This window comes from Mauremys mutica, chromosome 9 (genome assembly GCF_020497125.1).
Source record: "Mauremys mutica isolate MM-2020 ecotype Southern chromosome 9, ASM2049712v1, whole genome shotgun sequence".
NCBI classification, from domain to species: Eukaryota; Metazoa; Chordata; order Testudines; family Geoemydidae; genus Mauremys; species Mauremys mutica.
The window spans coordinates 39,660,537-39,683,617 of record NC_059080.1 but is presented as its reverse complement, the minus strand read 5'-3'; the positions used below and the strand labels follow the sequence as shown (position 1 = coordinate 39,683,617).

Genomic DNA, 23,081 nt, shown 5'->3' with positions numbered 1-23,081 from the left:
ATGCTGTAGAGGCCACTATGGCACTTGGGAGCAGGGAGTGGGACCTGGAGGGGCTGGACTGGGAACCCACCGTTCCAGCCTGGAGCTGCCTTCCTTCCTCCACACTGAGTCTGAGTACCTCCCCTCACTCCTCCTTCTTTCCCTCCCTCTACATTCACAGGCAGCTTCCCCCTGCCCCCAGATGCTTCAGAGGAAGCACTTTCCACCATCTTTATGTGTTGGTATTTCATTTAGGCAATAGTGCTGACATACAGTGGCTGAATGCAGCTATATTCTCTATAGTCAAAAACAGGCACCTCTAGACTGGAATGAGCTTTCTAAGAGCACCCACCATGTCCTATTTGCAGATATTTCGTCTCCATGGGCAGATATTTTCATGAACCCCTTCATTGCTGTTGCACTGGCCTAGTGGCAAGTGCAGTTCACAATCTGGTCATAACAGAGATTAGAAGTTCACCTGCTGAAGATCACAGCCCAGCAAGCTAGCAGCCTGCTGGAAACCCTGACACACTGTGTGACAATAATTAGCCCTTATGGAGCATCTCTCCTCTAAAGTTCTCAGTGTACTTCACACAAAAAATACAGATGGGGAAACTGACAAAGAAGTGGCCTCGGAACTAGGCAGATCCCAGGCCATTTATATCTTAGATCAAAACTAGGGCCCTCAATTAATCATGGTTAACTCACGCAATTAACTCAAAAAAATTAATCGTGATTAATTGCAGCTTTAATCACACTGTTAAACAATAGAATACCAATTGAAATTTATTAAATATTTTGGATGTTTTTCTGCATTTTCAAATATATTGATTTCAATCCAACATAGACTACAAAGTGTACGGTACTCACTTAATATTATTTTTTATTACAAATATCTGCACTGTAAAAATGATAAACAAAAGAAAGAGTATTTTTCAGTTCACCTCATACAAATACTGTATTGCAATTTCTTTATCATGAAAGCGCAACTTACAAATGTAGATTTTTTTTTGTTACATAAAACTTTACTCAAAAACAAAAACAATGTAGAACTTTAGAGCTTACAAGTCCACTCAGTCCTACTTCTTATTCAGCCAATTGCTAAGAGAAACAAGTTTGTTTACAATTACAGGAGATAATGCTGCCCTGTTCTTATTTACAGTGTCACCTGAAAGTGAGAACAGAAGGTCGCATGGCACTTTTGTAGCCAGCATTGCAAGGTATTTACGTGCCAGATATGCTAAACGTTCATATGCCCCTTCATGCTTTGGCCACCATTCCAGAGGACATGCTTTCATGCTGATGATGCTTGTTAAAAAAAATAATGTGTTAATTAAATTTGTGACTAAACTCCTTGGGGGAGAATTGTATGTCTCCTGCTGTGTTTTACCCACATTCGACCATATATTTCATGTTATAGCAATCTCAGATGATGACCCAGCATGTTGTTTGTTTTAAGAACACTTTCACTGCAGATTTGACAAAACACAAAAAAGGTACTAATGTGAGATTTCTAAAGATAGCTACAGTATTCGACCCAAGATTTAAAAATCTGAAGTGCCTTCCAAAATCTGATCAGGACGAGGTCTGAAGCATGCTTTCAGAAGTCTTAAAAGAGCAACACTCCGATGTAGAAACTACAGAACCCAAACCATCATAAAAGAAAATCAACCTTCTACTGGTGGCATCTGACTCAGATGATGAAAATAAACGTGTGTTGGTCTGCACTGCTTTGGATTATTATCAAGTGGAAGCCATCATCAGCATGGACTCATGTCCTCTGGAATGGTGGTTGAATCATGAAGGGACATAAGAAACTTTAGCACATCTGGCACATAAATATCTTGCAACGCCAGCTACAACAATGCCATGCAAATGCCTGTTCTCACTTTCAGGTGACACTGTAAATGAGAAGCGGGCAGCATTGTCTCCTGCAAATGTAAACAATCCTGTTTGTCTGAGTGATTGGCTGAACAAGAAGTAGGACTGAGTGGACTTGTAGGCTCTAAAGTTTTACATTGTTTTGTTTTTGAATGCAGTTATTTTTTGTACATAATTCTACATTTGTAAGTTCAACTTTCATGCTAAAGAGATTGCACTACAGTACTTGTATGAAGTGAATTGAAAAATACTTTCTTTTATTTTTACAGTGCAAATATTTATAATAAAAAATAAATATAAAGTGAGCACTGTACACTTTGTATTCTGTGTTGTAATTGAAATCAATATATTTGAAAATGTGGAAGACATCCAAAAATATTTATATAAATAGTATTCTGTTATTAACAGCACCATTAATTGCACGATTAATCAAGATTAATTTTTGTAATCGCTTGACAGCCCTAATCAAAACCAACACCTTCAACTCCTTCCAGAGTTAATAGGTACCAGAGCACTGGGGTCACGTGACCCCAGCACAGATGTCACACTTAATAAGCGAGCTGCTACGTTCTGCATCAGCTTTCCTCATTTCCAGGGGAAATCTCACATGTCACACATAGCCATAATCTTGTCTCTAGCTGGCATAGGCATTGAATCATAGAACTATAAATCTGGAAGGGACCTCGAGAGGGAGTCTAATCCAGCCCCCTGTGCTGAAGCAGGACCGAGTATTTCTATGGAAATCCATAGAAGCATGCAGATTTTAGAGCATTTAGAACTGCCATTCTTTTAACAGGAAGGATAAATGGGAATGGAGGGGAAAGGGCTCCTCTCCACACCCTTCTGCAGCATAGGAGACTCTGAATGGTGTGAAGTGGTTCATTCACCACAGTTGGGGGTTTTCAGCTGAATGAGAACATCCCATGGAATACATCCTGAAACAATAGCTCTGAAACATGCGAACCACTCCATTCATCTTAGTGGGTATTCTCATCCCACTCCTGAGTGTGTTAGAGCCTGTGATAGCATGAAATATACCTCTTCTGAGCATCCCACCCAAAGGGGCAGGACTTCGCCACATCTTGATTCATATGAGGGGCAGGGAGGGACCTGAGATCCTCCCAAAAGGGCAATCCCCCAAACCTGGCTCATATCAGGGAGAAAAGAGGGGGTCCAACCCCTGGTGGATGGGCACAGGCCCCCCAGATCCTGGCAAGGCCCCCCATATCTCAGCTCATATATGTGAGCTTAGATGCCCCAAGGGAGGCAAGAGCTGGGCACCTGTGGGAAGGGACAATGTGTGGCTGACAGGTGCCTCTGGCACTATTTTTTCTCCAGTCCCCTTGCCACTCACTTCCCACATCCCCCTTCACATTGTCCTACCCCTTGATTCCCCTAACTCTACAACTGAGCCCCCAGGCTCTCTCCCCTCCCATACCACCCATCCCCATAACTCTCCTCCCCTCACTGCAGCCTCAACCCCCTTTCCCTTCTATTCCTCACGTCTCTATTTCCAAATTACCCCTCCTCTCCCAGGAAGCATTAACATGCCTAAGCCCATCCCCCCCAAAGACTTTGAATACATTCCCTCTGAAATAAAATTGCTGCTCCTGAATCACAAATTGTTCCAACCTCCAGTCACTCAGTCCAAAACTCATTTTGTCTTAGGTGGCAGCTTGTGATTAACTTATCTGTACTTATGTTAATTGAAGGGTGAGTTCAAAGCCATCAATTCCAACCAGGTCAGTCATTAGAACCTTTCAGGCTAACAGTACAAGGCAGCAGAAGAAAACCAGTTTTTTTGAGGATCCTGTAACTCAGGAATTCCCTCAGTCAAATTATCCAAAATTTGGATCACTAACACTACGCTGCACCACCTGGAATGAGGCACACCAAATTTCCAAGCAATCTGAGCAATGATTCAGATTCAAATAGCTGCTTTAAAGTATATTCAATATTGGGAATGGAAACCCTGCAGCCATTTTTCTGTTTTGGCACATACACACTAAAAAGGTACATGTTCTTAAATATCATTCTCAGCTGAGGTCTCCCAAAGATTTAGTGGGTGCCATGCACTACGTTGAGTAAAACTCAAAAGATTGATGCAGTTTTGACCTGCATCACACCCAGGGCCAGCTCCAGGCCCAACCCAGCAAGCAGGTGCTTGGGGCGGCCAACGGAGAGGGGCGGCACGTCCGGCTCTTCGGCGGCAATTTGGCGGCAGGTCCCTCACTCCCTCTTGGAATGAAGGACCAGGCGCCGAATTGGCACCAAAGACTGAAGCGGCGGCGGTAGAGCTGATCGCGATCACGGCTTTTTTTTTTTTCTCCTTAGGGCAGCAAAAACCCTGGAGCCGGCCCTGATCACACTGATAGTTTGATCTTACCTCTGTGCAAAAAAAACCTTATAAAGTTTTGGAAAAATAGCTTGGTGGTGGGGATTCTCTCTCAGGAGGAGGGATAGCTCAGTGGTTTGCACATTGGTCTGCTAAACTCAGGGTTGTGAGCTCAATCTAGGGCAAAAATCTGTCTGGGGATTGGCCCTGCTTGAGCAGGGGGTTGGCCTAGATGATCTTCTGAGGTTCCTTCCAATCCTGATATTCTATGATTCTAATACCTAGCTCAACTGACCCTAAATTTGGGTCACTAGCTCTGCCCTGAACTTTCCCAAAGCACACCACATTTCAAAAGAATCTGACTAAGCATGTCAATTTTAGAGGGCTTAGCATGGTCAACCATTAAACCAAGCCATGATGCAACTTTATCTGCTGCACCACTATGATATTCTTTAACCCATTCTTTTCTTATTCTGGCTTGTGTTCCTCCCCACTTGTTAATATCAATTGTGCTTTTAATATTGACTCCTCGAGAAACTGCCAACTCTCCTGAACTCCTTTTTCGCTTCGATTTTCCTCTCATAGGAACTTACATACAAGTTTCCAGTCCTTGTTAAAGTCTGCTTTACTGAAGTCTGTTAGCTCTATTCTGCTGCTCAGACTCCTTCCTTTCCTTAAGATCATGAAATAAATCATGGGACCAGGGAGTTGGTACAGACGAGAGCAGCAGCAGGGGAGCAATGTCCCAGGGCCTGAGGGAATGGGAAGGTTCTAGAAGAGTGGGGTGGCTGCACCCAGCATGCAGTCACCAGACTGATGCTAGAAGCTTTCAGGTTGCCACAAGGTCTGTTTAGATATGTTACTGCTGTGTAGTTTGCTGCTCCTATAAGTGTCCTGCTGCTACCTCTCATTCCCTTAACCATAAATGAGATATTAGAAACTCTAAACAATTCTACTTCACTTTTAACACTTGGTTCTTGCAGGGATTTGGTTCAAAATCAGACTATGAAATAATATTGGTGTCAAACGCTAGCAAGTATAGTACACATCCCAGTCTATGCCACTCCATAGAAGACATGAGCTGTTACAGCTCCCCAGCTACAGACCCTGGGCTCTTTAGCTCAAGCAGCTCACACTTTCAACTCTCTATGTCCCTGGTTCAATCCCTTGTACATCAGCTGAGATGGTGGCTGTCACATTAGAATTTCTACAGAGCTTTTCATCCATTGAAGTCAAGGCATTTCAATAGGCTGTGTAAGCAGCAGTATCCCAGTTTTGAAATGGGAAAATAGAGCCACAGAGAGAATAAATAACTTGCCCAAGATCACACAGTGAGTTAATAGCAGCACCAAGAATAGAACCCAGGTGTAGAAGCTCCCAATGCAGAGCTCTAGTCACTGGACCACACAACCACCCTGTAGGCATAATTTAAGATCAGTTTTGAAGAATGTCCCCAGTAACTGACAGGTCTTTACAACACACATAGTAAGGCAGGAGATGGAGTTGTTCCAAAGCTGGAAATGAAGTCTGCCTTGGGGCCACTCTGCATCATTGTGGTCCAGTCCCCAGCCTCAAGCCCTATTTTACATCACTTGCCAATAGCCCCCTTGGGGTGTTATATAGAGATTGTAACCTCTTTGGGGCAGGGACCACCCGGTTTGCTGTGTTTGTAAAATGGAGTTCTGGTCCATGACAATGCCAATCATAGCAGCTGGGAGGGAGAGTCATCCGTCAGGACCCCACCAGCCATGCCCCCTGCACCAGCTGATAAGGAGCTGGGATGGCAGCTTTGAACCAGTTGAGGTCCTCCCTGCACTGGAGAGGCAGAAGTAAGCTGGCTTTAGGGCACCTTTGTGCTTGCGGAGTGACAGAAAGCTGCCCTAATGCAGCCCAAGATCGGACCCAGGAAAGAGGCTATGTATGTGATTTTTCACCTGGCCAGACCACAGCCCCGCCTTTGAACTGGCTTCTGAAACAAAGGTTGACTGGCCCCAAAAATGTGTTATTCAGAACTACATGCTGAATAGTTTCTGGAACCAGTCTTGGTCTGTGCATTGTTTACAGGAAGTTTCTTGTGAGTACCAAGCCTCACACTTTGAGCTCTGATGTTTGGTTTTGATTGACACATAGATTACATGGTATGTTTCCATTTCCCTGACAGGATGAGTGTAACTCACCGAGTCAGGTTTCCAGTGTAGAAACGACCCATTTGAAATTTGCTTTCTGCAGTCATCCTTTACAGCGTGTGTAAAATCCACAGCCTCCGGGAGCAGTCCTGCCAGTAACTAATATGCCAAGATATTTGAAGAGGGTGAACACACAAGGGGTGAGTATGGTCTAAGCAAATTCAATCTCTTATTTGAGTGATGATTCACTTACACTTTTCTGAGGCATTTGCCCAGTTCTAATGATTGTAACTGGCTTTGGCGGATAGCCACTGAGCAGGAGGTCAAAGGCTGAGTGACATGTGGGAGGGGTGATAATTGTACTGAATTTCACTTTTGATTGCTCTCCTGAAATGGAATTTATGCATGACAACAGGACAGCAGGAATGAAGATAGTGATATTTCTGTCTTTGCCGAGTGCTCTTCAAATGGGTACAACCCCATTGACAGACAGTCAGCAAACCAGCGCTGGCCATGCCTGGATTCTGACAGTCATGTCAGCGTTTACTGGGAAGGCCTCGGAGCCTGATAATCTCATGCCATGTGCATCCAGCTGTCCCATGTAAATCAGCAGGGGGTATGGATAAGCAAGGTCTGTAGGATTGGGCCCCTACACTTACCAGTCCTTAGCCCCTACACCTGTCAGTCTGTTAAATGAATTACTGGGTTGAGGATTGGAACTCAAGACCCAAGATTGGCTGCTCACTCTTCCTGGGACTTTGGTGAGGGAGGGATGAGGGAGCTTCTGGCACTGACTTTAGCAATGATCTAGTTAGCAGATGGCTTCTAAAGGGATCTAAATCCAGGTCTCCTTGTCCTTCACCAGAACAATTATAGAATGTGAAGCTGTGGGAGTAAAAGGGGGGGAAATGGTCTGGGTGACTCATGAGGGTTCATATGAAAACCCCTGTTCCATGAAAACTAACTACCACAGAGATCTACATTACCAGGCAAGTCCAGCTCCCTGTTACACTGGTGTAACTCTGGAGTAGCTCCATGGGTTTCAGCAGAAATACTCCAGATTTACACCAGCATACCATAGCAGAATATGGTCCTTTTTAGAATACTTGGCTATTGGACTAGGGTCTCCATTACAATCAAGCTGCTTTGCAACACTCCAGGGCAGGTATAACCCTAGCAGGTCCAGGTGCTTCAGGATTCCTCCTTGTGTAAGTGGAATCCCTGGGGTAGTGGGGTTTGGAGTCAGTACAATGGCCCTATTACACCCCCATCCAGGCCTGCTGTATAGATGGGAGATAGGGGCCTTGTTATCGCTGGCAGCTGGAATGTCTCCTGGGGATTGGGGGCAGAGAAGTGTAAATTAGATTAGATACAAACTGAGCCTCAGCCAGCCCTAGACCACCCCAGGGCTGGGAGCAGGGGCATAAACGTGGCTTACATCTGCCTTTACTTTCCTCACAACAGTACAGAGCCAGGTGCAACTCAACGAAACCATAAAATAATAAAACAACATCATCAAGCCACTTGTATCTCAGGTCTAGTCCTTACCCCTCTATTTCCCAATGGCCAGTTGTAACAGCCCATGGTGGTGACTGTTGAGGAGAACCTTTGTGCCTTTAAGAGGCTCTGGCACAAATCATTTGGAACTCCCTTCAGTGGGAGCTACTTGCATCCTGCAGTTTCTGTGTTCCCAAGTGCCAAACGTTCCCCTCACCTTAAAAGTGATTGGCCAGGCTTTGGTGGTCCTGGGAGCTGTTGTTTTGTAAGAGAGAATGAGTGCAGTGCATTTAATGGAGAGCCAATGCATTCTGCTCCCTGTGGTATTCTGGGCCAAGGCCAGTTCCAAAGGCAGAGGCAGGAGAGCTCTCCGTCGCTCAGACCTGCCATATCCTGAATGTTGGAGAAGGTGTAGTAACATCCTCTCTGTAGGAGACATGGGGAAATATACCATTATATATGTGGGGGGGGGGCTCCATTTGATGATGTGTTACCTAGCAACAGATTGAGAGTGCTGATGGAGTGCAGGGCAGCTCTCTTCCAAGCCTATGAGCTGAAAGAATCGTTTCAAGATGTAATGTCTGTGTGTGTGTGTAACAGAGAGGGAGAATGCGAGTGGGAATTCAGAGAATGGAGTAGAGGAGAGGGAAGCACCTAAACAGACACACACAGAGAAGAGGAGGCACAAAAAGGATGGGAAGAGAGAGGGGGCAGAGAAGAGGATGGACACAGAGAAGGGTATGGGGAGAGAGGTAACAGCGAGAGAAAGAAAGGAATGGAAAGGTATGGTATTGTACCTGTGCACTCATATCAGTCACACATCAGTTGCAATCACCTCACAGTTAAAGCCGCAATCTCTCTTCAGATGCATCCCAAGCTATAGTACAGCTTTATCTGCAGGTCCCTGGATTTTTGTTGCCTGCATCCAGCCCCCATGAACTGCCCCTGTTGTACATGCACATGTAAATGCTTTTACACTGATCTACTCACACCCATATACCCATCCCCTGACAAGTTCACACCCATGAGAGACTTTAAAGGAATGGCTTGCACTCTCCAAAAGCACATTTTATATTTGTCACCTGGACTCTCCTTCCCTGCCTTCTCCCCTCACCTGGTGTGAAGAAATTATTACTACAATTCAAACTTCAGGGGGTACTACAGTGTAGGAGGGATAGCTCTGTGGTTTGAGCATTGGCCTGCTAAACCTTGGGAGATCAATCCTTGAGGGGGCCATTTAAGGGACTGGGGTAAAAATCTGTCTGGGGATGGGCCCTGATTTAAGCAGGCGGGGGTGGTAGACTAGATGACTTCCTGAGGTCCCTTCCAACCCTGATATTCTATGATCCACCAGTGTTCCCAATGGGCTGGCATGGGGTCCTGTTCACTGGAACACCTAGGGATGATGCCAGAGGCCCATTTCCCAGAATTCCAGGGGGATGAATTCTCCCATTACCTTAATGGTCCCAGGAGGACACTAACCACCAGAACTCAAATGGATCTAATCCGCGTGACTCAAATAGGCCCAGAGGGAACCCACTCCTCAGCATTTAAATAAATGCTGAGATAAACTTTAGTTTAACTAAATCTTGGGTACACAGTCACCAGAGCTCAACTCAAGAGAACTGCAGCTGCCACTAAGTAGGATGGCCTCATGAGAGCCTGCTCCCCCAAACTCAGAACTGGAATGAGAAATGAATTCAAAGGAGGTGGAAGAAACTGTTTTTTCAAAACCTGGATGGACACATCACTAGAGCACAGGTAGGCTGAGGGGGAACCTGCCTCCCAGAACTCAATCCTCTGGAGTAGCCTCAATTACTAGGACTCATTGGGGTAGGTCTGCACTGCAGTTAAACACCCACTGGGTGGCTTGAATCAGCTGACATGAGCTTGGGCTGGAGCCTGGCTTGGCATTGTATGCCCATCCTCTGATCTGTCACTGCTTCCAGCTTTGTCCCCTGCTTTCTAGCTTCTTGCACAATGACCTCCATGCTTTCTTCCACACAGCCCCTACCCTACACATCTCCCTGAACTGATCTGCAAAGCCCCACATTTAAGTTCCTCTTAAATTCTTATTTCAATGGTACAGTCTACTGTGAAATGAGCTAACTTGTATATAAATTATCTATGGTTGTTCCCCTTCCCCTAACCCCTCTCTAGGTGTTTGGCCTGTCCTTAGAGAGGGAGCTCTTCAAAGCAGGAGTGTCTTTCTTCAGTATTTGGAAAGGGCCTAACACATAGCAGGGCTACCACAGATAATGAATCATAAATTTGATGGGGATGCAGAATGTGGTTTTCCAGAAGAACCACTCCTCACAGCCTTCTATATCTGTGCTCAGAGTGGTGCAAAGTTTCTTCACAATGGACTGTTGACTCTACAGTATAATGAAGATGCACAAGTGTCAACATTGAGAGTGATTTCATCACAGACAGACACACACAGAAAAGGAGTGGGGCAATCCCCTGTGAGTAGCATCTTGTTGAAGTGTCTCAAGTGGGTGGAGGTTGGGAAGCTGTCACTCCTTTTGTGTTCCCTACTTAAGCCCTGGACCAGCCCCAGCTAGCCAAGATGCCCCCTTTCATTGTACAGGGAACTAACAACTGTGTTTTGTGCAAATGGGCGATAGGGACAGTTTCAGCGCCCCAGCTGTTGCATGCTCCATACCTGCTTGCAGAGTCCTCCCCAAGGTACAGTAGATACTTTCTACAGCTATTTAGGAGCCCTGGAAGAAGGCATTTGGATCCGATTTGCATGGTCCTTCTGAGCTGGAAAGGAATGGAGGGGACCAACCCACCCCTGCTATCTCTCCATTCCCAACTAGTCCTTGTAGGGGGAGGTTTGGGTAGATGCAAGAGCCACACAAATGCCTCCCACAAATCCTACCCCAGAGAGCAGATCCTTTACATAAATGTGCCTTGCAGGAAACCATCCCAACAAGGCACTGTTAAGCTGTCTGGAATTCACGCCCACAGATCCCAGGGACTGGCAGATATTGCAGAGTCAAAACGAAAATAAAGTGAAACCTCTGCCCCCCTCGAATCCCGAGCTCCCTCTACCCTCACACACAGAGGCTCCTGATATATATATATTTGCAGTGGAAGTGCTAGGGTCAGGAAAAGGCTGTTTATCACACTGAAGTGTCCTGATTAAGTCAGGTGCTGGTGATGACATCTTGAAGGGATGGGTGGGATAAATCATCTGCCAGCACTGGAAGCCCCAGGAAAGAGCCAAGGCTAGGGGTCAGCATATGTTCTGCACGGGCACCTCTGCTCCCCACCCCTCTCCCAAGTCTCTAGTAATCAAGGAGCATTCCCTCACGACGCTGGGGGAATGACAATCTCCGTCGCTATGGCAATGGTGGAATGCTGCAGCGAGTGACGAGTAGGCAAGAGTTTGCAATTGGCCGATCAGGGAAACGTTGGCTAGATTAAAACACCCCACTACTACCACTACGTTGTGCCACTGATAAGAAAAACATTATTCTTATTGCAGGGAGAAAAAAGCGCTCAGACTGCATGGGGGCCAGCAACACACATTTAATTTGTTAGGTACTAGATTGCTCTTCTTTTCTACTCCCACCCATCCTCCCAGGGGCGGCTCTACGTTTTTGGCCGCCCCAAGCAGTCATGCCCGGGAGGCGCCCCGGAGCCGCGGACCTCCCGCGGGCATGACTGCGGAGGGTCCACTGGTCGCGCGGCTCGGCTGGACCTCCCGCAGCTGCGGACGGTTCACAGGTCCAGCGGCTCCGCTTGAGCTGCCGCAGTCATGCCTGCGGGAGGTCCAGCCGAGCCGCGGGACCAGCGAACCGTCCGCAGTCATGCCTGCGGCAGGTCCGGTCGTCCCGGGGCTCCGGTGGACCTCCCGCAGGCATGACTGCGGCAGGTCCGCCGGCCCAGCCTGCCGCCCCCCCGGGAAAGGGCCGCCCCACGCGCGTGCTTGCCGCGCTGGGGTCTGGAGCCGGCCCTGCATCCTCCATAAAGGAAGCAGGGCCAGTCCAATGCCTTAGCCACTGGACTGAAGTCAGGGGACCTGGGCTTTATTTCCAGTGGTTACTAACTTGCCATGTGACCTCATGCAAGTCACAACACTTCTGTGCCTCAGTTTCCTTCATCTTTAAATGTGAAGAAAGATGCTGACAGCTTTATAAAATGCTTTAAGATCTTGGAATTGTTAAATGGTAGGTATTGTACCAGCAGGGGGACAATATCACTGGGAAAGAGAGAGTGATAGGGTTGGGGTTGAGCGAGGAGAAGGATTAAAGACTCCAAGAAATATCTGGCTGCGGAAAAGTCAAAGCCAACTCCATTGGATTGTATAAGTCAAGTAGAATTTGAACCTTCACAAGCCTCAGCTCAGCAAAGCACTTAAGCACATCTCACTGACGCCATGGAGACCTAAGCAGATGATCTTTACTGACTAAGCTCTTTATTGTTGAATTGGGGCCTTAAAGATTAGTGTCACCTCTAAGAAAGGTGGATAAAATCCTACATGTCTCCTGATGATGCCTGTGCAGCAGAAACAGGTGCTGGAAGTGTACAATGAGTTGGGTCAGTTAAAGAGATCTCGAGGTCCTGGGGGACGGGGTCTGTATCTCAGTGGGACACGTTGCCCTGAAAGAAAGTTGCCCTGTATCTCTCTCCTTGCCCTCATTACCAGGGATGACAGTTAATGCTCATCCCACAGGCCCAGAGAAACTGCAAAGGATGCCAGCCATCCCCATGAAGATTTTAGCCCACCTGATTCTTTACATCAATACAACTGTCCTCAAGCCAGGAGTGAAACCTGAAGGAGAATTTGGCCCAAATAGTTCCCATCAGAAATGATGAAGTGGGAGGTCTCCATTACAGAAAACGTTTTTTGTGCTCAAGAAATTGATCTCACCTGAGTTTAAGCAATTCCTGTACTGATCATTTTCAGTGTCCTTTGTGTCAGGGGCTTCGGTTTCCCACAACTGGGGCCTCTTGCATTTTACAGAGTATGTTCTTCCTACCTCCTGTGAATCTTGAGAGCTCTACCCACCCACATGACCAAGGAGTCCTTTGCTTCCATGTGAGCCATGACATGCCTCTGAAAATACCAACCCTCTTCTGGGCATAAGGAGGCAGCAGCAGCCACCTCTGTTTCCCCTGGAGGTGACCCAGGGCCAACCCGGCAGTCTTTACTCATGTGAGTAGCTCCAGTGTAGTCAATGGAAGTAGTACCTCTCAAGACCTGTTCATAATGCAAGAGAGTGTTAGGGTGACCAGATGTTCCGATTTTATAGGGACAGTCCTGAGCTCCAGTGTAGTCAATGGAAGTAGAATGTACCTCTCAAGACCTGTTCATAATGTAAGAGGGTATTAGGGTGACCAGATGTTCCAATTTTATAGGGACAGTCCTGATTTTGGGAGCTTTTTCTTATATAGGCACCTATTACTCCCACCCTCGTCCTGATTTTTTACACTTGCTATCTGGTCACCCTAGAGAGTGTAGTGTAACATACTGACAGGTTTCACATGAGTTTTGACTGGCCCTGGAGAAAACAAAACTGCCAAGTCCAAACCCCTCCGAGTTTCAGGGGAAGCTCAGATCTGGGTCTGAACTAGGGTTGCGGGAAGTGACGGCCAGCATATCCCTCAGCCCACACCGCTTCCTGCAGCCCCCATTGGCCTGGAATGGCGAACCGCAGCCACTGAGAGCCGCGATCGGCTGAACCTGCGGACGCTGCAGGTAAACAAACCATCTCAGCCCACCAGCGGATTTCCCTGACAGACTGCGTGCCAAAAGTTGCCAATCCTTGGTTTAGAGAGTTCCCTGCATTCTCTGAAAAAAACCCAGCCCTGCCTCATCACACTGGTGAGAGGGCCTGGATACCAGTCAGCTCCCTAGAAAGCAGGGACCCATAGGGTAGGGTCACCTTATCATAGTGCTTGGAAGTGCTAGCTGAGAGCAGTACCCTGTGTACTGTTCAGACACAGTAAGAGACAGCCCGTTCTCTCAGAAAGTTTACAATCTGAACAGGTAAGACAGACCACAGAGAAAAGTGACTTGTACAAGGTCATACAGCAGGGACTAGAACCCAGGCTTCCTGACTCCTAAACCCATGCCCTATCCAGGGCAGTAGGCTGCCTCCCTACTACAGCATGCTACAATAATAGTCCAGCACACTTCAGGTAAGACTAATGTCAGCTGTAGGATTTTAGGCCATTATTGTACCACACAATGCTGGGGGGAGCAGAGGCCTGGTCTGCTTTCCAGCAAGGGGCTGAGGGTCTCCAGCCCAAACCCAAATGTTTATACTGCTATTTTTAGCCCTGCAGCCTGAGCCCCAGGAGTCCAAGTCAGCTGACCCAGGCTCTGAGACTCGGTGCTGTGGCATTTTTATTGCTGTGTACGCATTCATCCCCAGAAGGGCTAGAAGTTTGGGCATGTACCATCTTGCAGATTGACGGGGAGTTGCCCTGGTCTGGCTGCATCAGAGGTGGAGTCATTTTTCAGAGGGAGGGCTTGGCTGCCAGCAGGAGGCCTGAAACACACTGCCTCAGGACAGATGGAATTTTCAAATCTATTTCACAGCATATTTTTGGCAAGAAAGGCACCCCCCCTCACCTCACAAAGCCTCCAACAGCTGAGCCGAAGGAGAACACAGGCAGGCTTTCCTTGAAGACGGGTCCTTCGGTTTTGTCCGTGTGCTTGTTCCTAGCATGGAACATCCTCTAACTCACAGAGAAAGGAATCCTCCTTCTCAGGGGAAGCGGGGGAAGACTGTTAGTCCCTATACTTCTGCCACGTATGCAGAGAAAATGAAATCAAATCCAATCACAAGCTCCTCACTAAACCGAGACCAATAGCTGCAGAAAGGCGGAGGGAATTCCTCTGAAGGGGAAGCACTGTCAAGCCCGGCCAGCTGCTGCCAGAGAAATCCCCTCTGAAGAGCCCCTGCATATGTTATTGTAGAGCCCCTTCTCTCCCCTGCCCCCCAATGAGTCTTCCAAGCTTCCATTCTCCCTCTCCCTGCTCTTCCCTGTCTCCTTTTCCCCCTTATATACATGTCTTCTGCCTCACTCCGTCACTGCTCTGCAGCTTTTCCTGCTCAAGATAATTTCAGCTCAGGGAATTCACCCCTCTCTCTCTTTTTCCTGCAGTACTCCCCCCAAATCCATCTCGATGGCCTTTGCCCCATGAGACATGTGCATGCATGGAGCATCAGAGAGCCTTGTATCACTGGTGGTTTAAAGTGACAGACTTTTAGGGAGAAGAAGGTACAGCTCTAAAACTCAGTGAAAAGTCTCAGACAGGGGGGAAGGGAGGACTGCTCTTTCTCTGTCCCATGGTAGCACCACCTCAGCTAGCCTTGTTTACCTGCTAGTTACAGGGAAATCCCAGACTCCATTAGCAAACACCATCCACCTGTGATGGGTCACAAAAGGGAACCTTGGCTAAGAGCTCTGTCCTGCCCACAGAGGGCAGCAAAGCCCCCGGCTATTAATAACCACACAGTACTTTGGTCTATTGTCATTGCCTTATCAAAACACAATTTGGAGAGCATCAGAAAGCTTTGACCTATAGATAGCTTCTGCACTGCATTGAAATCCACCTGCTCCCTTGGCTGTTGGGGAGAAAAATGCACCATCCAAGCCAGGTTTTCCCAATGAATCATAGAATCATAGAATCTCAGGGTTGGAAGGGAGCTCAAGAGGTCATCTAGTCCAACCCCCTGCTCAAAGCAGGACCAAACCCAACTAAATCATCCCAGCCAGGGCTTTGTCAAGCCTGACCTTAAAAACCTCTAAGGAAGGAGATTCCACCACCTCCCTAGGTAACCCATTCCAGTGCTTCACCACCCTACTAGTGAAAAAGTTTTTCCTAATGCCCAACCTAAACCCCCCCCTCTGCAACTTGAGACCATTACTCCTTGTTCTGTCATCTTCTACCACTGAGAACAGTCTAGATCCATCCTCTTTGGAACCCCCTTTCAGGTAGTTGAAAGCAGCTATCAAATCTCCCCTCATTTTTCTCTTCTGCAGGCTAAACAAACCCATTTCCCTCAGCCTCTCCTCATAAGTCATGTGTTCCAGCCCCCTAATCATTTTTGTTGCCCTCCGCTGGACTCTCTCCAATTTATCCACATCCTTCTTGTAGTGTGGGGCCCAAAACTGGACACAGTACTCCAAATGAGGCCTCACCAGTGCTGAATAGAGGGGAATGATCACATCCCTCGATCTGCTGGAAATGCCCCTACTTATACAACCCAAAATGCCATTAGCCTTCTTGGCAACAAGGGCACACTGTTGACTCATATTCAGCTTTTTGTCCACCGTAACCCCTAGGTCCTTTTCTGCAGAACTGCTGCCCAGCCATTCGGTCCCTAGTCTGTAACAGTGCATGGGATTCTTCCGTCCTAAGTGCAGGACTCTGCACTTGTCCTTGTTGAACCTCATCATATTTCTTTTGGCCCAATCTTCTAATTTGTCTAGGTCCCTCTGTATCCTATTCCTACCCTCCAGCGTATCAACCACTCCTCCCAGTTTAGTGTCATCTGCAAACTTGCTAAGGGTGCAGTCCACACCATCCTCCAGATCGTTAATGAAGATATTGAACAAAACCGGCCCCAGCACCGATCCTTGGGGCACTCCACTTGATACCGGCTGCCAACTAGACATGGAACCATTGATCACTACCCTTTGAGCCCGACCATCTAGCCAGTTTTCTATCCACCTTACCGTCCATTCATCCAGCCCATACTTCTTTAACTTGCTGGCAAGAATACTGTGGGAGACTGTATCAAAAGCTTTGCTAAAGTCCAGAAATAGCACATCCACTGGTTTCCCCTCATCCACAGAGCTGGTTATCTCATCATAGAAGGCAATTAGGTTAGTCAGGCATGACTTGCCCTTGGTGAATCCATGCTGGCTGTTCCTGATCACTTTCCCCTCCTTTAAGTGGTTCAGAATTGATTCCTTAAGGAATGTTTCATGATTTTTCCAGGGACTGAGGTGAGACTGACTGGCCTGTAGTTCCCTGGATCTTCCTTCTTCCCTTTTTTAAAGATGGGCACTACATTAGCTTTTTTCCAGTCATCCGGGACATCCCCCGATCGCCATGATTTTTCAAAGATAATGGCCAATGGCTCTGCAATCTCATCAGCCAACTCCTTTAGCACCCTCGGCTGCAGCGCATCCGGCCCCATGGACTTGTGCTCGTCCAGCTTTTCTAAATAGTCCCGAACTACTTCTTTCTCCACAGAGAGCTGGTCACCTCCTCCCCATACCGTGCTGCAGAGTGCAGCTGTCTGGGAGCTGACCTTGTCTGTGAAGACAGAGGCAAAAAAAGCATTGAGTACACTAGCTTTCTCCACATCCCTTGTCACTAGGTTCCCTCCCTCATTCAGCAAGGGGCCCACACTTTCCTTGACTTTCTTCTTGTTGCTAACATACCTGAAGAAACCCTTCTTGTTACTCCTAACATCTCCGGCTAGCTGCAACTCCAAGTGTGATTTGGCCTTCCTAATTTCACTCCTGCATGCCTGAGCAATACTTTTATACTCCTCCCTGGTTATTTGTCCAATCTTCCACTTCTTGTAAGCTGTTTTTTTGTGTTTAAGACGAGCAAGGATTTCACTGTTAAGCCAAGCTGGTCGCCTGCCTTATTTACTTTTCTTCCTACACATCGGGATGGTTTGTTCCTGCAACCTCAATAAGGATTCTTTAAAATACAGCCAGCTTTCCTCGACTCCTTTCCCCGTCATGTTAGTCTCCCAGGGGACCTTGCCCATCAGTTCCCTGAGGGAGTCGAAGTCTGCTTTTCTGAAGTCCAGGGTCTCTGTTCTACTGCTCTCCTTTCTTCCTTGTGTCAGGATCCTGAACTCGACCATCTCATGGTCACTGCCTCCCAGGTTCCCATCCACTATTGCTTCCTCTACTATTTCTTCCCTGTTTGTGAGCAGCAGGTCAAGAAGAGCTTTTCCCCTAGTTGGTTCCTCCAGCACTTGCACCAGGAAATTGTCCCCTACATTTTCCAGAAACTTCCTGGATTGTCTGTGCACTACTGTATTGCTCTCCCAGCAGATATCAGGGTGATTAAAGTCACCCATGAGAACCAGGGCCTGCAATCTAGCAACTTGTTAGTTGCTAGAAGAAAGCCTTGTTCACCTCATCCCCCTGGTCTGGTGGTCTGTAGCAGACTCCCACCACCTTATTGTTCATACTTCTAAATTTAATCCAGAGACTCTCAGGTTTTTCTGCAGTTTCATACTGGAGCTCTGAGCAGTCATACTGCTCCCTTACATACAATGCAACTCCCCCACCTTTTCTGCCCTGCCTATCCTTCCTGAACAGTTTATATCCATCCATGACAGTACTCCAATCATGTGAGTTATCCCATCAAGTCTCTGTTATTCCAATTACATCATAATTTCTTGACTGTGCCAGGACTTCTAGTTCTCCCTGCTTGTTCCCCAGGCTTCTTGCATTTGTGTATAGGCATGTAAGATAACTCACTGATCATCCTGGTATCCCAGAATGGGGCAGGAGCCCTCCCCTCTTGCACTCACCTACTTGTGCTTTCTCCCGATATCCCACTTCCCCACTTACCTCGGGGCTTTGGTCTCCTTCCCCTGGTGAACCTAGTTTAAAGCCCTCCTCACTAGGTTAGCCAGCCTGCTTGCAAAGATGCTCTTCCCTCTCTTCGTGAGGTGGAGCCCGTCTCTGCCTAGCAATCCTTCTTCTTGGATTGAGAGTCAGGAAGGCCCCTCTGAGAAATCATACTCCAATTTGGTTATACTACTCAGCTGTCTCTAGGTCAGCAGCTAGAACCAAGGCGACTGGAGGGCCGCCCCCACCGAAATGCCGCCGAAGACCCGGACTGCCGCCGGGTGAGTACAAGCGCTGCAGCTCCCCGGCTTTGCCCCAGGCCCCCTGAATCCTCTGGGCGGCCCTGCTTTGAAATCCCACCTTATGATTTGCCCCAGAAGAATCACTAGGACCTTCTACCTAGGCAGCTCTTAAAGGTTCAATGATTATGTGTACACATGTCAGATGGGCATCTGCAGGAGCCACAGATCAGAAATTCAAAGCGGGAGAAGAAGCTGTGTGGATTTTGGGAAGGAGTTTATGCTGTTTATATATGGCCACTCTGGAGTCTCCGTCCCTTCTAATGAAGGCTAGATGGAGATGGCTTTTACCTAAGAGCTTTAAGGATTCCAAAATTTCCTTCTGCCTGCACTGGTTCAGCAGGGGTGCTGGAACAATGTGCACAGTGGGGGTGCTAAGAGCCATTGAAGCAAACTGTAAGCCCTGTATATGATGGAGACCACTTCATGCAAGGAGGTGCAGCGGAACCCTCCCCCTCCCAGTTCCATCATCTATACAGCTGAGCATGTTTTGCCCCCCAAATACTCCTCATCTCTGCCAAGGAGTGAGGCGCAAGGCTCTCAAGTCCTCACACCACGGATACCAGACCACAAGGCCAGCCCTTGGAGACCATTTTTAGACAAAGGCTGACCCACTGTGATCTAACTATAGGCATTATATAGCAGCATTTGATTTTGGTTGGCCCAAAGAAAGGGAGAGAAACAGCAGGGAAGAAACATGGAGTTTAGCTGGAATCCTTGGTGTCTGCACATGGGCAGAGCAACTCAGCAAGAAGGACCCAGGAACATTAATAGAAGAATGGAGTAGTTATTAGACACACTCGGTAGGTGGTGAGAAAGGTTTCATTGTGGGCAAGGAGCATCACCAGCTGAGATCTGAGCCAAAGTCGTGAAGAGACAGAACTCTCAGGCCTCATCAATAGGGCCCTACCAAATTCAGGGCCATGAAAAATGAATCATGGACTGTGAAATCTGGTCTCTTCACCATGAATTCTGATATTTTGTGTGCTTTTACCCTATATTATAGGGATTTCACAGGGGAGACCAGCCTTTCTCAAAGTGGGGGTCCTGACCCAAAAGGGAGTTTCAGTCACGGTATTGCTACCCTTACTTCTGCACTGCCTTCAGAGCTAGGTGGATGGAGAGTGGCGGCTGTTGGCCGGGTGCCCAGCTCTCAAGGCAGCAGCCTGCCAGCAGAAGCACAGAAGTAAGGGTGGCAATACCATACCATGCCATCTTTACATCTGCGCTGCTGCTGGCGGCGGCACTGCCTTTAGAGATAGGCTCCCAGCCAGCAGCTGCTGCTCTCCAGCTGCCCAACTCTGAAGGCAGCATCGCCACCAGCAGCAGCACAGAAGTAAGGGTAGCAGTACCACGACCCCCCTACCCCCAAGTCCTTTTTGGGTCAGGACCCCTACAATTACAACACCATGACATTTCAGATTTAAGTAGCTGAAATCATGAAATTTACAATGTTTAAAATGCTAGGACTGTGAAATTGACCATAATGGACCATGAATTTGGTAGGGCCCTATTCATCAGAGTGAAGCTGAAGTACAGCTAATAAAAGGGGAGAGAGGGAGGAAGGAAGGAAGCTTCAGCTTATAATAGTACACATAAAGAAGACAAACAACCACTTCAGCTTTTTGAGTTAAGTCTTCATTTTCTTTTCGTAGCAGCATGAAAATATTGTGCAAATGGCTTTTCTCCTGACTAGTAACAAAACTAACTCCTCACAGGAAAAATTCTATCTACCACATAGCCTGCCTGCCTGCCTAGACCACTTTCTTCCTACCCTTTGCTAACTTTTCTGATTACCGGATTGCCCTTTTGTAGGAACATTTTTCCCAGCATGCCTTCCTGGGGCTGGTCCTTTAAACTGGGTGGAGACAAACAGCTGTAGTCCTAAAGTGGCTATTTTGCAGTTCCCTTCTTACCAGTAAGTATTAACTTCTACCCTTCTTATTCTTAAGCAGAATGGTATGTTCCCACCCTACTAGATAGTTTACCTGCTAGCTGCTCTCTCTGATATTGGTAATGTTTGTATCCTGACCTTGTGGCCTATTGCAATCCTTAGAGTGGTTCAGCTTCATAGAATTATAGAGTTTGAGGCTAGAGCACAGCATTAAATCATAGTCCGGCCATCTGCACATTACAGGCTATTAAATTTCACTCACTTACCCCCATATTGATTGCAGTAACTAAAGCTTATCCTCCAGAAAAGCATCCAGTCTTGAGCTAAGACCTCAAGGGATGGAGCATTGACCACTTCCCTTCGTAGTTTGTTCCAGCAGTTAATCACCTTCTCTGTTAAAAACGTGTGCCTAATTTCTAATTTGAATTTGTCTGGTTTCAGCTTTCATCCATGGGTTCTTGTCTGCCTTTGTCTGCTAGATTAAAGATCCCTGTAGTACACACTATTTTCCCTCTGTGAAGGTTCTTATACGCTGTAGTCAAGTCACCTCTCAATCTTCGTTTGGATAGCTAAACAGATTCAGAAGTGAGTCTGCATTTAGGACTTTATTTTCAAAGATGCTGAGCACCTGCAGCCCTATCTCTAGATACAAATCAATTGCTAAAATACAAATCAATCCTCTTGGGATTGGAAACATGAAGCATCTCCTGCTTCTGCAATGCCTCCTGATGCACATTGGCCTTCTAGAGACATGGGAGGCTACACTGTTTTTCAAAGCACTTCTGCCAGAGAGCCCAGTGATTGCTTCATGCTAGGAGTTACTGTGAAGTAGCCAGCAGCACTCAATGTATGCCTTGCCCACTCAAGCTGGGAAGTGGATCATGCCTGCTCTCTGCACAGGTTGAAAAGTCATCTGTCCTCCGCAGGGTAGAGAAGCCCCTCCCTGTCCTATTTGTTTCCCTGGGAGACTGACTTCTGACCTTCTAATTAATTAAAATGAAGCAACAGTTAATAGGAAACAAAGCTGATGCTCCAGGAACGTCCTTTTGCTGCGAGTCCAAGTGTTACTGATTGGAAGAGAAGCAGGCAGGCCTCTGATGTGCCCCTTGTAGTGGGACACAGCCCCAGTGACAGTGGAGTCTGCAGCGCTCCACAAGGGGCATGATACTGGACATGAAAGCAAGCCAGGCTCTGACGGCGATGACTATATGAATTCACCCACCCCATAATATGCACCCACGCTTGCTCTCCCATGCTTGTGCAAGCATGTGCACTTACACTATTTTGGCAGGTGTGCAAGCACTTGCTATATCAATAGATAAGGTTGCAAAACTGTCTCCATTGAAATCTCCCCTTGTTTTCTCAAGCTCCTGACATTCTGAAACTGTCCCCTTGGGGGCTGAAAGTGTCCAGGTTTGATCTCTGCCTAGAGGGATGTATCTGTTTCTTAGGTGACAGTTTCAGTGCTGTCGTTTCAGCTGTTTTGGAGTTAGGAAGATGTATGGGGCAGGGAGGGGAAGGGAAGAGAAATACTCTTTTCCCGTTGTAAGGAAATGCTGATGATCTATTTTTAAGCAGCTAAAGAAAAACAGTTGTAGATTAAAGCTTGATAGTCAGTGTAGATCTAGACCCTGTTCAATGTCTAATGAAGGCAATGTAAGCCTTTCCGTTAATTGCGGTGTGCTCTGGATTAGGCCCATAGTTCTTGTAGAGGACTGGTGGTTTTGCTTGGCTTTGGGAAAATCATTTCTGAGCGTGCGCTGTTGGGCATCTCCTATGATTTCAGCAGGGTTTAAGGATGCCCCACCCTCTCCAGCTAAGCAATGGCATCAACAAAGGTGGAAACTCACCCCTCCCTCACCTCTTTCAGTCATTACTTCACAGTCTACCGGAGCTATCTGAAGGCTAACTCTATACACAGGTAATTCCCCTTTTTAGATCCACAGGGGTCAGGTTGACTACTCCAAGGTGACCCAAGAAGAGTGTTATTACATTTGCATTTAATAAAAATGTATTGCATTTATTGTAGTAATAACAACCACTAGCTCTTCTATAATTCTTTTAATCAGTAGATCTCAAAGCAGTTTTTTAAAAAAAGCAAGGATCAATACACTCATTTTATATATGGGGAAACAGATGCACAGGCCTCACAGAATCGTAGGACTGGACGGGACTTTGAGAGGTCATCTAGTCCAGTCCCCTGCACTCATGGCAGGACTAAGTATTATCTAGACCATCCCTTACTGGTGTTTGTCTAACCTGCTCTTAAAAATCTCCAGTGATAGAGATTCCACAACCTCCCTAGGCAATTTATTCCAGTGCTTAACCACCCTGACAGTTGGAAAGTTTTTCTTAATGTCCAACCTAAACCACCCTTGCTGCAAATTAAGCCCATTACTCTTATCCTATCCTCAGAGGTTAATGAGAACAATTTTTCTCCCTCCTCCTTGTAACAACCTTTTATGTATACCTGAAAACTGTCGTCATCATGTTCCCTC

General features: G+C 47.0%; 1 protein-coding gene across 2 annotated transcripts in view; it reads left to right on the top strand.

Moving 5' to 3' along the window:
- The first annotated feature begins 6,393 nt into the window (after positions 1-6,393).
- Positions 6,394-23,081, top strand: part of GABRA3 (gamma-aminobutyric acid type A receptor subunit alpha3) — a 184,328-nt gene continuing 167,640 nt past the window's right edge. For both annotated transcript variants that reach the window (XM_045030614.1, XM_045030613.1), the window contains exon 1: positions 6,394-6,521. The gene's annotated coding sequence lies outside the window, so the exon portion shown is untranslated. The remainder of the gene's footprint in view (positions 6,522-23,081) is intronic.